A 7,040-nucleotide genomic window follows, 5' to 3' on the forward strand; every position below is an offset into this window, starting at 1 on the left:
AAAGAAATGATCTTCAATTAACTTTTCATATTATGATACAGTATAAAGAAGACGTTACAAAAATGAAAATGTTTGTTCTGATTTTCATATTAAATTCTCTGAAAAATATACTCAGAATTGAGTAAAAAGGTGGAGTAAAACAAGAATTAAGAAATGTAATAATGAATACTGTGTGCTAAATCAAAAGATTATGTCTTCATGTATATTTTTTGCATTAGAATGTATATTTTACGCTAGCCCATAGCTTTACAGAGCATATTTTAGGTGTTAATACCCACCCCACCCCCTTACTTATTTAGGAGGAAGTCGATTATCAACAAAAGCAACAAAAACAAAACTACCCTACCTTTATTTTTCTATAAGGAGGGACTAAAAATAAGCTTAAAATAATCTACTATTCTACTAATTTTCAACTGTTACTTTGCCACAATACTTTCATGTATATAAATTTTGTATCACTTTAAAGGGGGTCATTTTTTCAATGGGGGTCAATTTTTTATAGGACTAACATATAAAATAATGACCCCTAGGACTCTTTTTCTACAAAAAATGTTTTTTTTTCCTACGGGTGGGGGTCATTTTTTGTCGTTGAAAAATTACCCCTGGTCATTATTCGATGGGGGTCATTATTCGTCTTTACACTGGCGGAATTCAGAGCTACCACCACCTTTATAGGTGCCTTAATGTGGGCGGTGCCTTAATGTCTTCGGCTACCTCCCACAAGACCAATCTTGGAGATACCTGCAGCTTCTTGTGGGTCTGATCGGCATCCATTGTATTGGAACCCATTGGTGAGTGCTGTTATCATGTCCTCTGCTCCTCCTAAAAGCATGTGATTGAGTACAATTCTCCGTTCTCCTTGAACTTTCAGTAAGCGTGGCATTCTCGACGTTACATAATTAGCGTCTGAAATTTACACAGCCTTTCATTCACTGTTGAAATATACATGGGATAGAAATTCGGGCAATAGCCAACGAGTGTAACAATGATCCAATTACAGCGTTTCTTACAGCAAAGAGGTGGGGATTAGTCATCTCAACAATTTAATTACTAATGTTATTAAATTCTTAACAATGACAATTTGAGAGACGCTAATCGTTTAGCTTCGAGAATATCACACTTCACTGAAAGTCCAGGGATGACAGAGAATTGTACTAATCAATGTTGTATGAACATCCAGGTTACAACACGAATCTTTACGATGGTTGGTGGCGAATGGCAAAGACGAAGAGGTAAAAGTTTGGATACGTAGAGCAGCAAAATGGAATAAAAAGGACCCAGAACAGATTCTGAAAAGTTTTTACACGCCATCAAACGAAGTAGAGACACTGCTTGCGAATTCAGATCATCAAATAACAGACAGAGATGACGACTCAATGAAAGAAAAATACAATATCCTCGACATTATACGAGAAAGAAGAGTTTTATTCATATCTTTTATTCTGTGGACTGCTTGTTAAACATTGTGGTTTTTTAAAATACATTTCTTGATTTTTCATTTAAAAATGCAAGAGAAATTGAACACGTTGATCTATGTTACATAAAAGTTGTTGTTTACCTAGGTTTGTCGTCATTTTGTCTTATTACGCCCTCTACTTGATGTCCAGTAGTTTATCAGAAAACAGATTTCTGAATTTCTTCCTAAATGCTTTGGCAGAAACTCCAAGTCAATTTGTTCTATGGGATCTTATCGGAAAGTGAGTTATTTAGCGGAAGTGACGTAGGCATCAATTTATAAAGTTAACATAAAAACATCACGCGTCGATGCAAATTAAAACAACTAATTTTCAAGTACAGGTACATGTATATTTGCTTTAGGATAGGTAGAAGATATACATCAATTGGCTTTTTCGCTCTCTCAGGATTCTTCCTCATTGCATCTGCACTTATTTTGAAATATACAGGTAAAAACATAACTTGCCTTTATTAATACATCTCATTTTATAAATATATTCATTCTTTTGCGAAGATATTTACATCATGGAAAAAATAAATGTTTGACCAAATTAAACTCTTGAATGTCTCATAGTTACATGTACCAAAATATTAGCTGAATTTGTTGATAACAAAAAACTTCTATCTCTTACAGTCAACCTTAGTGTCCTGTCGATGATATTTCACTCTAAAAAAAGTTTTACTTGTTGTTTTTAAAATAAGATATTAGATTAAGAAAAACTAGTAATTATTAGTAATTCATTTAGTCAGAATAGCAAGTAAATGACTATTATGGTTAGTAATTGTAAACATAATTAGTAATAAGGATGAATTGATTTACTTATAAAATGATTTACTAAGTATCAATAGAATTAGTTTAACAATAGGAATTATATTACTTAGTAATTGAAATACTCATTTTTGGTAAATTATTATTACTTAATTTAGAGATAATATGCTTTCTATTTACTAAATTTTATGAATTATTACTAAGTAAATGTAATACTGAAAAATCTAGAATATTATTACTTAAAAGAATACAAGGTAAATGAAATAGTTATCATATTTACTAAAATCAATATTATTTACTAGAAACACTGCAATGTACCGACCCTCTGATAAGAGAGATAATTTGTAAGTACAAAATATGAGTACTTCTCGCAGTGTTCTTGATCAGACTTCCCAAATTGAGACCTTTGAGTATTCAGTTAGATGGAATCGACATCTGACTGTCACATGATGGAAACGATACTTTCTATTTCTTTTGCCAATTTCTTTGTAATTGTTTTATTATATTTAACAATAAAACATTTAATTCCAACATCAAAAGCCTTATAAATTGAATAAGTTGTATCTTTTTAAGGACCATTTTAAAAATGGTTTAATGCTTCAAGTACTTATTTCAGCATTTTTATTAGTATGACATTTTTTTTCACATGAAGGAATATTTAGAGGAAAGATAACTCCTCCTCACAGACCAATTTAAATGTTACATTTCAAGAATGTAATCCCGATAGTAATTAGACTACCATATTTAAGTAATTATTTTACTGCAACTGCTCTGAATTTTCCTTAATTAAGGAAAATTCAGAGCAGTTGCAGTACAAATAATTTCATAAATATGGCAAATTTAATATATTGGTATTTCTTGATATCTCCAAGGTCAAGGTCAAAAGGTCATGGTTGCTGGTATCAAATGAAAGGTAATTAAACAAAAAATATATCTGTGAAGTATAAATATCCCGGTATTTACTGTTCAAAAGATATGGCTAAAGAAAAAAGTTTGGAATTTTTGTGTAAAAGTGTGTCAAACTCCAAGGTCAAGGTCAAAAGGTAAAATTTGGTGTTACCCAAAGAAAGGTCTTGTCACGAGGAATACACATGTGAAATATGAAAGTCATAGCTCCTCAAGGTTAAAGTTTTTGCGGACAAACAGAGAGAGAGACAGACGGACGTACAAGACAAAAACTATATACCCCTGAAACTTCGTTTTCGGGTGCATAAAAATATTTTGTAATAGTTAGTAAATAGTAAATAGTGGCAAAATGTAAGTAAAGACCAAGTAATGTTATTACTTATATACACAAATTTAAGTAAATATAAATTACTAAGTAAAACATTTTAGTGTGTAAGTAAAACAATTCTTTAAAATACAAAAATCAAGTAAAACATTTGAATTTAGTAACTGACATATATTTCAGTAATTGATTTAAAATTTTAAGTAAATGCTTGTAATTATCATAGTTATATGTATCAAAATATTGTGAATTTCAAGATAAAAAATTACTCTTACAGTAAAACTTTTTTAAGAGTGATTAGCCTGGTAGGAATGTTTGGAATTGCCGGTGCTTTTTCGTGTCTGTTTCTAATCACACCAGAGTTGTATCCTACCAACCTACGAAAAGAATCAGAGCTCAGTGAAGATAGCCAACTTTGATGTTATATTACCAACTTAAGGATCAGAAACAGAGAAGTTAGCCCATTTTGTTAGTTTCCTACCAACCTAAGGCAAGGATCAGAAAAGAGAAGTTAGCCCAGTTTGTTAGTTTCCTACCAACCCAGGGCAAGGATCAGAAAAGAGAAGTAAGCCCAGTTTGTTAGTTTCCTACCAACCTAAGGCAAGGATCAGAAAAGAGAAGTTTGCACAGTTTGTTAGTTTCCTACCAACCTAAGGCAAGGATCAGAGCTCAGTGAAGGTTGCTCATTTTGATGACATCTTACCACCTCAAGGCAAGGGTTAGTCAATTTAAAAGTTGCTCACTTTGATGACATCTTACCGCCTCAAGGCAAGGGTTAGTTAATTTAAAAGTTGCTCACTTTGATGGTATATCCTACCAACGTCAGGTAATGACCAGAAATAGAGAAGATGGCATATTTTGTCAGTTTCATACCAACTTAAGGTAAGGATCAGAACTCAGTGAAGGTTGCTCACTTTGATGACATCTTACCATCTCAAGGTAAGGGTTAGTTAAAGTTGCCCATTTTGACGGTATCCTTCATGTACCAACTTAAAGATAAGCGTCAGAGATTAGTAAAGTAGCCGTTTTGGCGACATCTACTTCAAAATATAAATCCGCTGAAATATTTCAGACTCGGCATTAAACATCAATGATCAATTATTCAATCAAAATATAGACATTTTCTTTGGGCTTTCACAGAAGCACAGGCTTTGGTCTGTCGTCCACTGCTGGTCGGATTGGGTCCATTTTATCGCCATTTGCCTTCTCTTTCGTAAGTGTTCAATTGTCAGTATTATTTGTTTGTCTGCCTTTTTAACACAAAGATTTGTCCACGCCGTGAATTTGAAAGTTATTTAAAAAAAAAAAAATGGAATATTTATATTTCAAGAGATGTTGCGGTACAGTGTATGCGCATGCACGTTTATCTGTATATTCCCGGTATATGTTTTGTTATTCGTTTTAAAACGGAAAGATATTTGTTCTTCAGGCTCTACACGTGCCTTGGGGACCAGGGTTAACGTTTGGAACTCTGTGCTTGATTGTTGCGTTCTTTTTCTTGTGGTTACCGGAAACAAAAGGCAAAGTGTTACCTACAACCGTTAATGATTTGGACAACCCACCAAAGTCTGCCTAAGCTACATGCTTTATCGCTTATGATTCATGTCATACAGACATTATATTATACTGTGCTTTGTCCTGCTAAGAGGCCAAATCGATGAATCTTTATCAATTTTCTAGCTAAGAAAAAATATTTGAAATTAAAAAAGAAGTTGAAAAATGACCCTGAACCTGAAGAATAGTACATGGACCATTAATGATAATGTTTTGTTTTATTTGTTTGTTTTGTATTTTTACGTTACTTCGAGATTATATCTCTCACAGTGTGGGGCAACCACTTCCTGGAAGAGGGTTGCAAAGAGCCATAGCGTATTTGATAGTCACTTTCGCCTACTCTAGAAGGGATTTTTAAAATACATTTTTTTCACCAAAATTTTGCCATACAATGTTAGTTTATTATGGTGTCCCGATAGGGCCATTGCAAAAGTGTATTAGCGCGTTAGAAACAACGCGCAAGCGCATTAATGACAATGCGCTAGCGCGTTAATGACAACGCGCAAGCGCGTTAATGACAACGAGTTGTGTGTTAGCGCGAAGTCGTGTTTTGAACAACGCGCTAGCGCACTAATGCAACGCGCTAGCGCGTTAATGACACCGAGTTGTGTGTTAGCGCGAAGTCGTGTTGTGAACAACGCGCTAGTGCGTTGACATTAACGCGCTAGCGTGTTGTTAGAATACAATAATCCACGTGGAATAATAGCATATTCTCATTAATACAAGAATACAACAATACAAGAATACAACAATACAAGAATGCATCAATACAAGAATGCAACAATACAAGAATACAACAATACAAGAATGCAACAATACAAGAATACATCTGTAGAGTATTATCATTAACGCTCTAGCGCGTTGTTCAAAACACGACTTCGCGCCAACACACAACTCGTTGTCATTAACACACTAGCGCGTTGTCATTAACGCGCTTGCGCGTTGTTTCTAACGGGCTAATACACTTTTGCCCCTATCGGGACACCATAGTCCCGATAGGGCCATTGCAAAAGTGTATTAGCGCGTTAGAAACAACACGCAAAGTGCGTTAATGACAACGCGCTAGCGCGTTGATAGAAACAACACGCAAGCGCATCAATGACAATGCGCTAGCTTTAATGTCCGTGGTCTAGTTTGACGAGGGATTTTTAATATTTGCAAGTATGATGCGCCTTTCTGGCTGCAGTGTCCGTAAGTTTAGACCTCAAAAGACTGAAAACAGAAAGAATATGGTTGCAGGGAATTTATTGGACGGAGTTTCAGACGAAAATACTAGTGCTGACCTACTTCGAAAATCCAAGATGGCGGGTTTCGATGGGTACCTTGTTTATTATTGGGTATGTGTATATTTTTTTTCATTAAAAGAAAAATAAATAACGTCAGGTGCCTGTGATTTAGTTTGAATGTGAATTGAAAAGGTACATGTATCTATAAATAGAAACAGGTGATTTCCTTTTAAATACTTGAGTCGGCCGAGTAGTCGGTAAGGCAGCTATGGCTCTTTTGTCCTTTACTCGGCACGTAAAATCTTTGACGGATCTTTTTCATGCCAATATTAGTACCTTCTCGTTCATTTGGTCACATCCGAAATAATTGGTCTCCATGTCCTGTAATGTGATTCGAACCCGCGACGTAAGAATCAACCCCTCCATCTAACTATGACACGCATCGGGGACAGCGTTTTAAGCAATTTGCAAATGTAGTGAATTTGATTGATTGATTGTTTAAAATCCCTCTCGAGAAATTTTCACTCATATATATGGAGATGCCACCACTTGCCGGTGGAGGGCTACAAATTTTGTCCTAAGATGCTCGGCACTCTGGGATCCTTTTCGTGCCAGCACCTTCTGCGACACGGGGCCTCGGTTTATGCGGTCTCATCTGAAGAACCTGGCTCCACGTCCCACTGTGGAATTCGAACCCGTATAGTGAATAATTATGATGTCTCTCCAAAAAATTAAAGTATGGAAACAGGACAGAGCAAGTTTCTTAAAAGGAGGCGGACAAGCAGCTGAAGGTACCTTCTTCGTTATG

The 7,040-nt window shown here is 35.1% G+C and overlaps 1 long non-coding RNA gene across 1 annotated transcript; it reads left to right on the forward strand.

Annotated features, from left to right (window-relative positions):
* Nucleotides 1–709: 709 nt before the first annotated feature.
* LOC134252275 (uncharacterized) lies at nucleotides 710–2,118 on the forward strand. Its single transcript, XR_009988944.1, has 4 exons — nucleotides 710–791; nucleotides 1,181–1,697; nucleotides 1,819–1,904; nucleotides 2,090–2,118. It is a non-coding gene; the product is annotated as an uncharacterized LOC134252275 (long non-coding RNA).
* The last annotated feature ends 4,922 nt before the right edge of the window (nucleotides 2,119–7,040 follow it).

The sequence above is a fragment of the Saccostrea cucullata genome, unplaced genomic scaffold (genome assembly GCF_032062105.1).
Source record: "Saccostrea cucullata isolate Sc308-1 unplaced genomic scaffold, CSIRO_AGI_Scuc_v1 ctg130, whole genome shotgun sequence".
NCBI lineage: Eukaryota > Metazoa > Mollusca > Bivalvia > Ostreida > Ostreidae > Saccostrea > Saccostrea cuccullata.